This window comes from Mchenga conophoros, linkage group LG2, assembly GCF_057382185.1.
Source record: "Mchenga conophoros isolate Kocher_MC1m ecotype Shallow Benthic linkage group LG2, M_conophoros_male_GT1.1, whole genome shotgun sequence".
NCBI classification, from domain to species: Eukaryota; Metazoa; Chordata; class Actinopteri; order Cichliformes; family Cichlidae; genus Mchenga; species Mchenga conophoros.
Window position 1 is genome coordinate 1,465,524 of NC_140527.1, and position 16,918 is coordinate 1,482,441.

Consider the following 16,918-nt stretch of genomic DNA (forward strand, 5'->3'; position numbering starts at 1 on the left):
TTGTACAGAAAGCTCCCGTTTGCAAAGAAACGGAGTGCGGTACAAAGAATATGTAATGGACTGAGCGCATGTCCGCGATGTGTCACATGCGCAATATATGGCCTGAGGATGTTATTCAAATAAATTGTAGATTGTGCTGAGAAACGGTAACGTTCGCACAGAAAATCATCAGGAAATGATAAAATGTCCAAACGCGCTCTGATCACTCTCTCCCGGCGGAGAGCTCTGCGGAGAATTTGGGCTTCAACATCTACTGGCTCTTCAAGGAAGGGACACGCCATGTCTGACACTTCCTACAGTCAGGTTTCCGACAAAGGGGCGGAGAAAGTCAGGGTTAGTTGTAGTAAACCTGCTAGGGGGCAGGTTAGCTTCATGGAGTGTATCGTCATAGTGACTCACTCAGGCTTCAGCTGAACTCGCTTTGTGAAACCGAAAAACCAGAGTTTTCGTTAACTCAGGGTATACTTAGTCAGACTTTGCACTAAACCGGCTTCCTGAAATAGGGCCCGGCTCTTTAAATGTTAATCCGAGTGACCTCTAATCTCCAATTAGTGTCAGAGTCATTTTTTATTTGTTTAATTTATCTCTTTTAACAACTTTCAAAACCATGAAAAACAAGAAAAAGTGAAGCGTCTCAGTTGGACGTCTTTATTCAGAATGATAATATTTGCATATAAGAAATTAACTTAAAGTTTCATAAACATTGTCTGCTAAACATTGCTATGTGAAAGTTAGCATCCTATTTCTAACATTCAGTATCTGAGGCATTTTGTGTCTTTGCAATAAATGTTCAAATCTGTTTGCGTACTTCATGTGCAGCACGATTCACCTCCCCAATTTGCTGTGTTTGCAGCTTTGCCTGTCCTTCACCATACAGGTCATCATTTTCTATATTGCTTCCACTCACTGTAATAGAGTCATGAGTTTAAAAAACGTTACCAAGTTTTGTCTGTGAAGGTTCTCAGTCATCCAGGTCGTAGTCAAAGGAGCTTGCAAAGAAAAGCGTCTGGACTTTTTCAAGTTGCTTGAAGACGTTTCACCTCTCATCCGAGAAGCTTCTTCAGTTCAAAGGTCAAATGGCCGAGAGTCCCAGATTTAAACCCAGTGGGAGTGACCCCCACAGAGGGTTACAAAGTTTTCATTTAAAAGCTGTTGTTTTTTCAGGCCTCATTTCATTTCACTCATATACAGTCTTGCACTTAAATTTGCTGAGACTAAAACGTCTGGATAGACAGAGCTAATATGGGCTTATCTACCTAAGAAGGTGGACCGTTGTATCTTCCAAAATGTTAATTGTTCCGTGAGAGTATATCGGAGTTTCTACACGGTGCATTTCAAGGTCCTGCACCCATCTGTCGGTAAACTGTACCTGGGCTTGTTGCAGTGACCTGAAGTTACTAAACTTCATGAGTGTATGCACTCACTCCAAGAACCGTATGATTATAAATATGAGCGTGGTGAAAGTTGGGCAGCACGCTGACATCTTTTGTCCCTCTGTGTGCTCGTAAGGGTCTGACCCTTTCACTCCTTTGATTTTTTCCTCGTATCTTTTTTTTGACTTTTCATCAAGTCTGTCTTTGTACGGACCGGCATTGTTCTCCTTCGTTTTGTACAGAACCTTTTTGGGGGGGGCAAAGAAAAAGCAAGAATTTATTGGAACCGAAGAATGGATGTTTAGCGATGCTGCAAATGCTTGCATTTGATGCGGTCCTTGGATTTTTTTGCCACGAGTTCCCGGCATGCAATGCGCAAAAGTCACGTGGTCTGTCAATCTCTATAGGAGTAGCAGGTGACGGCTGCAAGTATGTAATTCCTTTACATTTTTAACTGTTTAAACGTAATAAATTATATTTTAGTGAGCCAGTTTTTAATTCTTTTCCCTTGGCTGCTCCACTGCTCCGTCCGTTTTTGAGGGTTTCCCTTCTAGAATAACACCTGTGTTAAATCACAATCACGTCACATCCGTTACACATGCATGTTTTTCAGTAATAAATCAGATGATGGCCTCTGCATCTGGATAACACCTTTGCATTTCTCATGGGAAATGGTCCACATGCTCGTTTTGTGGAAATCATGTTAAAGTGTAAATCAGATGCTGAGGCTCGTGTAACATTTCTATCAGTGTCCAGTGATACAAATGTAGCTCCCCGACCTCTAGGGCATCCCAGTGAAGTCTTGACAGCTAATTTGCATTGAACTTTTAAGGAACACGTCTTCCTGCCATAAAAATGTCAAACAAGCTCTACTGGGAAATTTAATAAATGAAGACCATCAGCTTCTTTTACCATTCTGTTTGTCAGCAGCATGCAGGAAGCTGCTTTGAAGAATACCCACGCTCAGAGAGGAATGATCCATCTCTTACAGTCAAGAGGGAACCAATACATCACATGCAAGCAAAAGGAAAAAAAATGCTAATGCTTCATCTAAAATGTTATGTTTTCTGGAGTAGGCAGTGCCACAAAATGTTGTGATCTGAATCCAGTAACAAGTATCACCAAGCTCGAATCCTCTTCCATCTGGTTACGTCTCCTTTTTATGCCTGTGAAGATCAACAAAATATCAGTGCTATGGATCCATCATTATCTTAACCATGTGTCCAGTTCAGGGATTTGGGCTGTCTGTGACATTGTGCAACAGTCAGGGTAAAGGATTCGACACAACACACAAATTATGACAAATGTCAAATACGTGACGCTTGTATGTCACGATTAGAGAAATGTATGTAATTTCTGTGTATTCATGTTTGCAAACTAAATGCACTCATTGTTTAACCATCTCTGCTTAGTTTTTTCTAAACAGCATCCAAACATATAATAATAATAATAATAATAATAATAATAATAATAATAATAATAATGGCTTCATAACATTACTATGAATATATGTTATTTATCAAACACTTTGTCTCTTTTGGACAGAAGGAAAAAAGTAGGAATGTAAGTTTGGTTGCTGTTTATGGAAGAAAGTAGAGTATGTAGACTCTAAGATTAAATGATATCGGTTCGAGGTGAGTGTGTGTGTGTAGGCAAGTCACAGGCACTGCTGTTGATCAGATATCCTGGTGGAACAATCAGCTGGCCAAAGGAAGAGATCAAGACAAGGAAGGTCCACATCATGCATCAAGGTTTTCACCCCAAATCCAGACTGTATGCTAAGCAAAAGGAAGGAGACTAAGGACTGGTCATCGTGGAAGGATGGGCCCTTGCACTGCATGGACCACACCAGAAAGAGGTACAAAGATGCCTCTGAGGCAATCCAGCACATAACAGCAGGGTGCAGGTAGGGCATACATGGAACACCATAACCGAGAGGCTGGCAGAGTACAGAGCCTTGAAAAAGTATTCCTACCCCTTTGATCATTTACACATTTAGTCATTTTGGTTTTGAAAATTTTAAACAAACAAAAATCTGAAAGGTGTGGTGTGCATTTGTATACAGCCCCCTGCATTAATACTTTGTAGTGCCACCTTTCGCTGCTGTTACAGCTGCAAGTCTTTTGGGGTATGTCTCTACCAGCTTCGCACATGTACAACATGTACATGTACATCATTGTAAAATAGCTCAAGCTCAGCCAGATTGGATGGAGAGTGTCTGTGAACAGTAATTTTCAGTAACATAAGTAATAAAGTAATATAACTTTCTACAGGACTGAATATAATATCTTTATGTAAAAGTCCAGAGTCTCTGGGGAGTATCTGAGTATTTATAACATTACACAAACCAAAGGTCTCCATCACAGTGTTCATGAAATGCTGGGTGTATCCATCTCCTGGGTCGAGCCTCGCTCCATCTCAAGTCACTACTGCACAGACTCTGGCTCCAAAAATGCAAGATGGCAGCCTCCACAAGCAGGATGGCTTCATTTTTGCACAATGGGAGGAGGTGCTGTTGCGTTGTCCGTGTTTTCTACAGTCATTGGTCAGGATACACCTGTGGGACTTCCAGATACAGACGGACAAAATGGTGATGGCTAACCAACTGGACATAGACAAACAGAAGAAGACGGCCGTAGTGATAGATCCAGCTATACGAAGTGATAGGAACATCAGGAAGAGGGAATATGAGAAGCTGGAGAAGTACCAAGAGCTGAAAGAGGAGCTCAAGAAGATGTGGAGGGTGAAGGTAACAGTTCATACTTAGTGCTGTAAGTAACTGAGGTGGAGGAGGCCAGACGGTAGATCAGTAATGTGAAAGCTCAGAGTAGGAGATACTAGCTGTTGAGGAGCTGAAGTAGGTGAAAAATGACAATATCCAAGTGCACTATGGGTAAGGCGTAACATGAGATAGGGCTTACACGTTGCTTACTTACAAGAAGTTATGGGATTTGGTTTCCTTGGTACCAGCTGCCATGACGAACACCAGCCTGTCAAAGAAATCATCTATTTATCTACACAGGCCTTCCATGGACTCGGCAGATTAGGCAGCCTTCCTGCACTCTGGAAGGTGAGAGCTCAGTTACTCCTCCTTGGGCCAAGAACTGACTGAGCACCAATCTTCTCTGGATGACGACCATAGTCTCAGACTTGGACGTCCTGGTCGTTTCACACTCTGCGGCAAATCTGCAAACTGAAGGTTTTGATGAGGCCATAAGAACGTTTAATCTGGAACGAGATAAAGGCCACCAAAGTAGAGACCCTCCACCTGGTTGCAGCTAGAAATGGTAAATGGCCTGTATTTGTATAACGCTTTACTAGTCCCTAAGGACCCCAAAGCGCTTTACACAACCTGTCATCCACCCATTCACACACTCGCCTATCCATAAAAGTTGTGAGCACAATCTATAACAAAGAGCAGCCATGGTGGAGCCCAACTCTCACAGTCCAAATAACTAGTGGAAATACAAACCAAGCTCCTGCTATGGCCTGCTGTTATGGGCCGTAGCCCCAGAGCGCTGCCGACAAGATGCTCTGAGGCTTGTATCCTGTGGGCAGCTGTGGCTGTTCTGTGGCTAAGAGTTTCCATCCTGGCTCTGCATAAACAGAGATGCTCTATAACAGATTTACAGCAGCTGTGCCTGTTCCTGCAGCTGAGCTAAACCACATCCCACTATCACAACAATCAATCAATCTGTATCGCCATTTTTCTCGTGAGGCTGGCCTGGTCAGTATATTCACACCTCCTCGTATGACCCGCTTAAAAATAAATAAGAATCAAAACGCTAATTAACAAAATTCAGAGACGTAATAATGCAGGCCCAGCCAAACGGTACGTTTACCCTGATAACCACTCCTCAGCACACAGATGTGAGATTGATATCCATCGTCAACCGTGTTTCATGCCTTTTGTAAAAATTACAAAATAGTTAACCAATGATATTGGCTTCATGTACTTGTAGATTTAAATGCTTTCTAAATAAGGATGCAGATTCTAGCAGCTCTACAAAATATCACGCTGCTAGAGAAGTTGGCTATCTGCACTAATGTAAAGAGACAGGAGGTGAACGCAGAGGGGCTGTCAGAGAAACGTGCAAAAAAGAGTTACTGATAAGTTTTCAAAGTGTTGGATGAGTATGAGCTGTCATACGCATTTACAGGCACACTTCACTCCCACACACAGTCGGAGCATGTTGTTACAGCAACAGTGCCGTCAGTGTGGGAACACATCCATTGGATGTTTGCACCACTAAACACAGACTGCAAAAACACTCCAGTGGTCACATTTGCCTAAATAAAACAAGACGAAACTTTTGCTTTATGCTGTACCTGAAAACTCCATTAAAGTTTGAAGGGGTGGTACACCACCAACACACTCACATGATAGGTGTGGAGAGCTCTTTATTCGTCTCGCGGTGGATTAGCAATAAAGTGCTGTGACTGACAGAGCTGGGAAAAGAGTGGGAAGCAACTAAACCCGACTCTCCCCCAGCACAGACACACAGAAACAAACAAACACGAACTTGGTGAGACATTATGGATCGTTCCAATTTGTTTTCTCAGTGCAGAAGTGAAGTAGGATGTAAACGCGCCCATATCTCAGATATGTTTTAAAAAAGGAACAAAGGATGAGTTCTCATGGCTATAATGCAAACGAAAGTGCATTATAGCCATGTTTTGACCAAAGAGCATTTTAAGGTTTCACACTAAATATGGCAATCAGAGGCTGCCTCACTGAGCCACCTAAAAATGGAGCTCCAGCCTGCATTAGGCTCAGGGCAGAACCAAAGTATATTTTGGCTAATTTAGCTTGAAAGTTATGCATAATCTTAACTTGTTAAAGCCAGTGTCTCGCCCAAGGAGAAGTATGTACTTGCTTGGAAGAAGCATTCCCAGATCCATCCGAAAGTGGGACTTGTCCTGGACCCAGTCAGTTTTAGGATGGTTTAATATCTGAGGACTCAGCTCACCAATGGACCCATTAATCTGGGATTTCATGTGCTCTCTATTAACCTGGGATGAAGTAAAATATATACTTAGGTAGGCAGGATTATGATGGTATTGTTTCTTTGCAAAAATTCCCAGTTGGATATCTCAGAAAAGTGTCAGTGTGGGATTTTATTAATCCAAAGTTTGCAGTAGATTTTCAAGTACGAATTGTGTCACATGGCCACAGCTGACAGTGAGAGCCACGTCTATTCCAGAAGGTGTGAACTCTGCAATCAAATTTGAAGTGTATGGGACACCACGTGGTGTTGAGCCTTGAAAATAAGCAGAAACTAACAAATAGGAATAAGGACAGCGATTCACAGCCCATCCCTTCCATCACTGCAGGAGCATCATCCGTGCATATGGTTTTAAAAAGCATGAACTCCCACTGACAAATGCTTTGCTGTGCGCTCTGCTGTGTGAGAGAACTTTTTCCAAACATCTGGAAAGGCCTTTTGCTACAGGATGCAGTCTTCATCCATCTTAGGTAAGTGTCATAAGTGGGCCTTATCTATTAAAGTAACAGATGAATGTCAGGAGTATTTTTTTTTTTCAGCAGCACATTGCAACAAGATGATAAATTATTAGCTTCACCTGTTTAAAGATGCACTCAGTAATTTCTTTTGAGGTTAATACATAAAAGAACTGTACTCATGCATAGACCAACCATGAGAACATAATGCACAATGCAGAGTGACAGAAAACAAGAAACTCAAACATGCAAAGACACACAATTACACAGAACAGTGGGGACACAGAGAGACATGAAGGGCAAGGGATCAAAACTAGAAGCCATAGAATAAATCACACACACAAGTACAATAATACAAAAATCACAAAGAACTAAAAACGCTGGGTCAGGAGACCCAGGACCGTGACAGTACCCCCCCCCCCTCAAGGGCTGGCTCCAGACACAGAAAAACAAAACCAAACAGAAAACAACCCAGGGCGGGCGGCGGGGGCCCAGGACGGAGGGCTCGGAACAGAAAACAAAAGAAGAGCACAGCAAACACCGGAGCCCAAGAAAACAACCCAAACACAGACCAGTTCAGGGGGCCGACCGTGCGGAAGGCAACGGCGGCGATGCGGAAACAGTGCAGGAGGCCGGCCGTGCGCAAGGCAACGGCGGCGACGCGGAAACAGTTCAGGAGGCCGGCCGTGCGCAAGGCAACGGCGGCGACGTGGAAACAGTTCAGGAGGCCGGCCGCGCGCAAGGCAACGGCGGAGACGTGGAACCAGTTCAGGGGGCCGACCGTGCGCAAGGCAACGGCGGCAATGCGGAAACAGTGCAGGAGGCCGGCCGTGCGCAAGGCAACGGCGGCGACGTGGAAACAGTTCAGGAGGCCGGCCGTGCGCAAGGCAACGGCGGCGACGTGGAAACAGTTCAGGAGGCCGGCCGTGCGCAAGGCAACGGCGGCGACGTGGAAACAGTTCAGGAGGCCGGCCGTGCGCAAGGCAGCGGCGGCGGCGAAGGAGACAACGGAGCAGTTCAGGAGGCCGACCGCGTGGAAGGCAGCGGCGGCGGCGAAGGAGACAACGGAGCAGTTCAGGGGGCCGACCGCGCGGAAGGCAGCGGCGGCCCTCCAGTCTCAGGCGTGCTGGCCATGGCCTGGTGGGCACAGGACCAGACGAGGCAGGACCAGACGAGGCAGGACCAGACGGTGGCGATGCGGGGACCAGACGAGGACGAAGACTCGGAGGCCGGACCAGACGAGGACGAAGACTCGGAGGCCGGACCAGACGAGGACGAAGACTCGGAGGCCGGACCAGACGAGGACGAAGACTCGGAGGCCGGACCAGACGAGGTTGCAGAGGCTGAGGCTGGACCAGGCGGAGCTGCAGAGGCTGAGGCTGGGCCAGGCGTAGCAGAGGCAGAAGGCTGAACAGGCTCCTCGGGCCCTCCAGCTGACGTGGCAGAAGGCTGAACGGGCTCCTCGGGCCCTCCAGCTGACGTGGCAGAAGGCTGAACGGGCTCCTCGGGCCCTCCAGCGGAGACAGGTGGCTGAACGGGCCCCTCGGACCCTCCAGCGGAGACAGGAGGCTGAACGGGCCCCTCGGACCCTCCAGCGGAGACAGGAGGCTGAACGGGCCCCTCGGGCCCTTCAGCGGAGACGAGGAGGTGCTGGCCGGGCTCACTGGAACCCCCAGCGGACGAGGTAGATGGCGGCGTGGGAGCCGTGGAGTCCTGGATGAGCTCATCCGAGCTTCCAGCAGGAGCTGATGTAGAGCCAGAGAGGTTTGGGACCCCTGGCTGAATGTTAAGCCGAACAGAAGACCGTATTGCTATCGGGGACTGGGCCAATGGTTCAGGTGCGAGCTGAGCTACTGGAGATGCGGATGAGAGTGGGAGCTGAGCTACTGATGGTGGTGAAGTAGATAACTGCACGGGAGACTGAACTGAGGGCGTCTGCACTGGCACAGGGGACTGAACTGATGTCTGTTGTAACGGAGGTGGTGAGAGTGGAGTAGGCAGTGGAGTTGATGACTTCACAGGAGAATGAACCAGAGGTGAGTGCACAGGAGACTGAGCTAGAGGTGGTAGTGATAGTTGAGGGGAAAGTGGAGCTGGTGATTGAGTGGATGACTGTGCTAAGGGATGCTGCACTGGGGACACTGGAGACTGCGCTGGGGACACTGGAGACTGCACTAGAGACTGCAGTGACGGTTGTAGTGGAGGTGTAACGGGTGGAGGAGTGGCTGAAGTGGCTGCGGGTCGGGCAGCTAGTGGCTCAGCTACAGAGTGTATTAACAGCAGGGCTATGGGTTGAATGTCTGACTGAGTAGCAGCCTGAATGGCTGGGTGTAGTGATGGTGGTGGTGGAGGCGGCAACTGGGCTTTAGGCCGGGCGGCTAACTGAGCTGAGGGCTGGGGAACACACAGTTCATTTTTAACCGAACCCTCAGGACCCTTCATTTCAGTTTGTAGCTCACAACCATCTGAGTCTAAAACAGTCTTTGGATCCTTGGAGTTATTGAGCACAGAGACACCAATCTTCCTAGTTTCATGGATAGGCTCGAAAGGAACAGGAGTGACACAGTTTGAATGGCTCAATGGGCCAGAATAATTGTCCTTAAAATAAGCAGTTCTTTCATTTCCGGTGCCGCTTACACAACAAGCCGGCCCGGAATTAACAGTTTTTATTTCTGCAGGAGCCAAAAGAGTAGCTCCACCACTCACCCTAGCCGACTGTACAGGAAGAAATCCAGGCCCTCGCTGGGGCTGTGAATGCTGGCGGGGTGTCTGCCGCTTCCCTGTTGAAGAGGGAGAAGGGCTGGCTGAAGGTGATGTGGGAAAACTCGGCTGCAGTTGCTCCTGCTGCGGTGTGGAAATGTTGGGTGCACTGGGGGGAACAATGATAATCCCCAGCATTTTATAAAATGCCTGTGCTGGCGTGAGCTGGTTGCTCGCAGGCTCATAGTATTCCTCGCGGTGCCGCCTCGGGTGCTTTCCTCGGGTCCGGGTCGCAGGCGTCAACAGTGGAGAGGAAACAGAAAAGTGAGTAGACGGGTTAGTGGCAAACGAAGACGACCGGCTACACGGAGGACCCCCAAGAACCAACCGGGTCCCATCAAAAGCCAAGCGGCGCCTCCTCATTGAGTCCGCTGGATCCTTTTTGTGGTCGCGTCGTTCTGTCATGAATCGCTGTGCGGCAGGCAGGAGTTGGACCCAAAGTGCAGGACTCACAGACTCAGGGAGGTGAACTCAAAACTCAGCTTTATTTGCTGGCAGGGAAAAAACATACAAACTAATCTAAACTGGGAACTTGGAAAACTCACAGAGAGACACACGGGGAGATCCACACAGCATGAGGGACGACGCGACACTGACTCAGAGAAACACAGGGTTTAAATACACTGGGAAGTAACGAGGGGAATGAGACACAGAAGGAGGGCACAGCTGGGAGAAATCAGGACTGACGAGACAAGCAAAGCAGGACGCATTCACATAAGACACGGACCATCAAAGTAAAACAGGAAGTTTCACACAGAGACACGAACTTGACACAGTGGAGACAGCAACTAAGAAACACAGAGACATGAACCATAAGGCAGAGGTCTAAGAACCAAAATACACAGGGAAATACTCAGCTGGGAACACAAGAGACTAGACTAGAGAGAGTAACAAAAAACCAACCATGAGAACATAATGCACAATGCAGAGTGACAGAAAACAAGAAACTCAAACATGCAAAGACACACAATTACACAGAACAGTGGGGACACAGAGAGACATGAAGGGCAAGGGATCAAAACTAGAAGCCATAGAATAAATCACACACACAAGTACAATAATACAAAAATCACAAAGAACTAAAAACGCTGGGTCAGGAGACCCAGGACCGTGACAGTAAGAGGCTTATCTCAAAGTAGGAGGTAGCTGGCCTTCTGATACTGCCTGAGAGTACATGCAAGACAAGTGCAAGATGATTAAAAAAATCAAATCACATAACCACAGCAGCACTGGCCATTTGCTTTGCCAGACTGCAGACTTCTAGAACTTCCCTGACCTCTAAAACAGATAAGGAACTACAAAGATTAGCCAGGCGTTTTTTAATTCTGAGAAGTTTTCGTTGTTACATCGTATCCTAAATAGGCTACGATTTGCTTCATTTGCCTTGAAAATAATGGGCAGGGGCTTGGTTGTGCACGACAGATCTTCCTGCTCCACTTCACAGTCTGTGTTCAGCTGCCAGAGGCCTTCTGGAGGAGCTCATCTAAGAGGCCATCTTTCACAGATGCTGTGTCATCCTGAGTGTGGCTCTGACTCTTACTGTACCGATCCTCACCCCCCCCCCCCCCTCTTTGCTCACAGAGCCTTAAGGTGCTGCAGGTGTGCCTGTGCTCACTGTGAGGAGTTTTTGTGTTGTCACATCAGTGGCAGCTATCGCTTCATGTTGCCATCTTAAAAAAGCAAATTTATCAATTGAAGGATTTTTTTCCACCCTTATTTAAACATGTTAAGGGAGTAGTGGGTCTCCTGCCAGCGGTGGGGATTAGCAGGAGACTAACTGAGGACAAATTAAGACTGACAGCAGAACGTAGGATGGTGTGAAACGCTGAAAGCATCAGCTTTCACTTACTGATCTCACACATATGATCATGAGAAAAAGCGAGAGCAAACACAAACACACACCTGTCTTTGTTATTCCTCCCAGGTTAGCTTTGTGTTGTGTTACCAGGCTGTGAGTCTGATAGTATCTGAGAGCTCTCTGTTCCTAATCATGGTGTATGGGGGCAGTGTGGGATCCACGGGGCTGTGTCTGTAATTTGACTCAGTTCTTTGTGTCTGATGTGTTTGTGTTGCAGTCATCTTCATCTTCATTGTCTTTTTCTTTTGATTTTTAACTCTTTGTTATTATTGTGTTGCGTCACTACAAATGGTTCAGAAGAGTAAAAGCAAACCAGCAGAGTGCGAGGAGTAGATTATGTCTTCTGTGATCCCCTGTGGATGATTGCTAGCACCAAATTGTTTAAGGAATACAATGTCACCGTTGGACTCCAGTGTTTATTTCAATCAGATGAACATGCATACGATTCTTTAACCATAATTAGCACAACAACCCAGTGGGAGTCCAACACAATTTGATTTAAAAAAACGAATGCCCGTAGGAACTTTTATCTCCACAAGTCAGGATGAGGAGTTTTATTATTGAAAGCACTGTTTTCTGTGGCACCAGACGTGCTTTGTCTCATTATATATGAATTAAAAAATGTTCCCTTATCCAAACACAAGCTGCAACATCAGTAGGTTAGGCACTATATTGTAGTGGTATTCCAGTTTCTCCTGGATGTGAAGGAGCACTGGGAGCACTGGTACTGCTCTGCTTCCAGATGTCAGACCTCTTTGCTCTCCGAGGCTGAGACTGGCCGTCGGACTCCATTCTTTCAGGTCACCACTCTGAACTGGTGACAATAAGGTGAGGGCCGGATTATTGATGAACTGGTAAATTGAAAGCTTTGTCTTGCTCAGCTCTCTCTTCATCACAGCAGTTCACACTTTATTGACACACTAAAATAAGCACGGGAGCCTGAACATGCTGTCCCCTGAATTTCACTTTGACTCCACTGCATCGGTGCTTTCTGCTGGATGTTACTGAAAACCACACGCATGAGATCTGCAGTCTAAGTTGTCTCCTTCAGATATGAATCAGCCCAGTACCCTGCACTTAAAGGAGACCCTTCATTTTTCCGCTCACTATGAATTTGGATAAGTAGTTCAAAGGCTGCGCAGCCTCAGATCTCAAACACCACGAGCAAAGATGTTTTAAATTCACTTGTAGCAATGGGATACGTGACCTTTGACCTGTCAGGGCTGATGTAGGCAAGCCTAGGAGATGCCAGCTAAAAACACCCAAATGACATAAAGGATCTTCTAGCTAAGTGTGATGTTTTCAGTCTCTTCATTCATGATGGTTGTTTGTTACACAGACCCAGTCAGTCAGTCCTACATTCAGGTGCTTTTAGATGCACTGCAAGCAAAGCGCTAAATCCTCAAGGTTATGAAGACGCAACAACACTGAAATACAACCACAACATTCATATGACTCAATGTGAATGTGCTTGGAAAAAGGATGAGATGCAGTCAGACGTTGATAAAAGAAGGTTAAAAAACAGAACCACTGCTCTTCTTCCCGTCACCTGGCAGCTGTGTTACTTGGATGGAGGCTGTATCGACTGACAGCAGGTCTTTGCAACCAGTGTGTATTTTCTTGTCTGCACCGTGACACGGGTCAAGCAGCAATTGCGGTGGGTCAGTTCATCCAGGCAGGAGAAAATAGTCTGTTTTATTGACAAAGAGTCTGGCTGATTGGTCCTCTGGGAGAGAAGCTGTTACTGTGGCAATCAAGATAGCATGGCTGGGCAGGCGCTATATTGCTGACTCTCCTGGGACCTGCACAGAATCCTTGAGTGACTTTAAAAGAACTGGGAGTTTGTAAATATACATTCATTGCACTTTTGTCATCTCTGTCATGGTGTGGCATGCAGCCACCAGAGCGTACTGGGAGTCTGAACAGAGGTAACATGTAGCAAAAGCATACGGCACAGCTGAATCGCTGAGGGAGGAAAAACATGAAAGTAAAAATGAATGGTGACTGCTGCTGTCAGGGAGTGCAACAGCCATAGTGACTGTGTTTGATGTGCAGCCATGGATAAGTGGGCCTTATCTATTAAAGTAACAGATGAATGTCAGGAGTATTTTTTTTTCAGCAGCACATTGCAACAAGATGATAAATTATTAGCTTCACCTGTTTAAAGATGCACTCAGTAATTTCTTTTGAGGTTAATACATAAAAGAACTGTGTACTCATGCATAGATTAATGTGCAGATGTGTCAGATTGTACCAAGCCAACATAAATTACAGTGAAGTAGTGCAAGACTGAAGTAAGAAAGTGGAACGGTTAAAATTGCATAAAAGGTGGAAACAAGAACTGCTTTTTCATAAAAGCTAATCTCAGCCTGATATTGGTTTTTCTCATACAATACATCTTTCTGCTCTTCTTTAATTATCTGACTCTCTACTTTTATCTCCTCCAGGGAGTTCTGGCTCTTATGTTTCTGATTCACAAAGTTAACGTTGCTGGCGATATTTATGTGAAACTATCTGCATAGCAAAACTGTCAGCTAAGTAATGGGCATCAGCCATCATTCACAGACTCGTAATGCAACTGGGATTTGCCACTGATAGGCCCATTACATCTCAATACATCTGTCATTTCACACCCAGCCTGAGTTCTCCCTACCAGCTGAAACAATGACAGTGTAGAACAAAGCAGAGCTTTCTGGTTACCCATTAGCCTGTCAAGAAAAAGTCACTTTATTCCTGTCATGTCTCCTTTCAATACAACAACATTCACTAAGGTCACGTTGGTTTTCACCATGCTATTTTCTGGTTAGAGGTGATGGAAAAAATGCTTCCCTGGAACTCACACAGGTTTGAAATTTATCATGCAGGATTTAAACACTTGCAGGTGGTCTCAAGTCCTAGCAGACTGTTCCAGTTTTAGTGTCGTCTCTGACAACAGCTGGGAGCTTTGAAGTTTACCGACAGAAGTCAGTTGGATGGACGGCCTGGCACACAGGAGCTCTATCAGGAAGCGAGAGATTCACTGGGATCTAAAAGGAGGGTGTGATTCATGTGAGAAACAACTCAGTCTCACTTGAGTTAGGAATGAATGGAGCCAATGAAGTCTTGGAGGTCGTTCGTGGGCAGCTGGCAACTATCACAGTTGGTGAAGATGGCAGGTGAGCTGGCTCATCCTCTGACAAGTTACCGAGAACTGTTGAAACCTCTAGTCTTGATACGGTCCAATCACAGTCGATCAAAAGTTTAAGACCACTTGAAAAATGGCAAACAATCATATTTTGAATGGTTGGATCTTAACAAGCTTCAAGCTTCAACATCTGAGAAATGGGAGTAAGACCAAACATTCTTTTGAGCATGCAATTTACTGAACACGACGCTTAAACGGAAACAAGCTGATCAAAAGTTTAGGACACACGCCCAAAAAGAAAAACGTAAACCTTGTCTAAGCTCTGGTCAGTGTAATCTCGGAGAGCATCCAGATTCTCCCTGCTGTCCTCCAGGGTGTTGGAGATGATTAAGGTGATATGGTTAGATATTACGCAGTGGCTGCATCTTGTTGCCTTGTTAGCTTAAATTGGTCATGTGATTTGGATGCTCTGGTGCGTCCGTCGACCCCAAAGGGTTAATCTTTCCTTACCCATTATTGTAGGGTGTACCTTACAATGTGTGGGGCGATCGTGGCTCAAGAGTTGGGAGTTCGCCTTGTAATCGGAAGGTTGCCGGTTCGAGCCCGGGCTCGGACAGTCTCGGTCGTTGTGTCCTTGGGCAAGACACTTCACCCGTTGCCTACTGGTGGTGGTCAGAGGGCCCGGTGGCGCCAGTGTCCGGCAGCCTCGCCTCTGTCAGTGCGCCCCAGGGTGGCTGTGGCTACAATGTAGCTGCCATCACCAGTGTGTGAATGTGTGTGTGAATGGGTGGATGACTGGATATGTAAAGCGCTATATAAATACAGGCCATTTACCATTTACAATATAAAGGGTCTTGAGTCCAGTGTTGTTGTGATTTGGTGCTGTATAAATAAAAATAGAATAGAATAGTTTTCAGTGCACAGGTGTTTCTTTGTAGCCAGTGTAATAAAAAACGTATAACGTTTGTTTCATACAGTAATCTTCACTCTGTGTTAATTCACTTGCTAATTATATTCAGAGTATCCACTCACTGTGTCATATTTAAAATCGGTTGTGTGCCTCAGGCCTTCAAGCTGGCAGTAGTTAAACCATTAGTTAAAAAGCCATCACTTGACCTATTTTACCTATTTATAAGCCAGTCTCCAACCTCTCTTTTGTCTAAAAAATCTTGAAAGAGTAGCTGGCTTATTGGAAGAGTTTCAGTCAGGGTTCAGAGCTCATCGCAGCACAGAAACAAATGATCTTCTTATGGCCTCTGACAGTGGACTCGTCTCCTTGTCCTGCTAGACCTCAGTGCAGCGTTCTGGGTGGATTAGCTAACCAGCTGAAATTTTGACTTGATTTTCACACGAGTGAATTGGTCAAGAAAAAAAAGGCATCATGGAAAACAACCATTCAGCTTTTACTTAGACAACTTCAGCTAACAATTCTACCACACCAGATGATTTTTCTTAACCCATACGTACTGTATACTGATATTTCTTTAAAGAAAATCAACTAAAGACACAGTGTGCAGCTGCTGAAGTTATTGTTTTTATAGGAGGAACTCTGGCTTTACAGGCTGATCCTCAGGTAGGTAAAGAAATATAATGTCATTTGGCTCTTGAAGTGACTTTTTGTTAGGGAGGATTTGTTTGCTGTTGAGTGCAATGTTAAAATATGTTTGTTTTTTTTATGTAAAAAATAATTTAATATGAAGACAACATGAGCAGAGAGTATAAACCTGCTGAGGGACTGGCAGCGTTAGTTCAGTGACAGAGTCAAAAACTAAAGTGTACACTTTTGTCTGCATTTTATTTTGGTGGCCAAAAGGCTAACTCTGATTGGTCAGTCTCGCAGTCCTATAGTAGGCATGACCTCTCAGGTGAGTCGAATTAGTGAGTGGGAGGGGGTCTCCCCAGAACAAGTCAACAAATAATCCAATGAAAGCATGAAACTGTGAGAAGAAAATACTTTATAAAAGATTAAAGATGCTAAAACACAGCATCCCATGCAAAATGATTAAAAACACCAGGTTACAACATTAAAACAATTCCACCTTCTGACAGGTACATCATGCCACAGGGGCAAAGATGTTGTTACGGCCCTGGCCATGTTTTGGATCACGATGGCTGGATTTTGTTTCGTGTGTCCTGTGTCTTTAAGAGTCTCTGCAGGTCCTTCCTGATTGGAGCGCTGGCAGCTGCTGATTGGTTCCATCACCAAGTAGCTGTTTTAAAAACCGTCTCCAGCAATTGTCCAGTGGCAGCAACTGACAGCAGCAGTTTTATATATAGTGTGTAGATACTCTTTTACTCGTAAATAAGCGCTGCACTGCAAAAATGGCTAGTCTATATTTAGG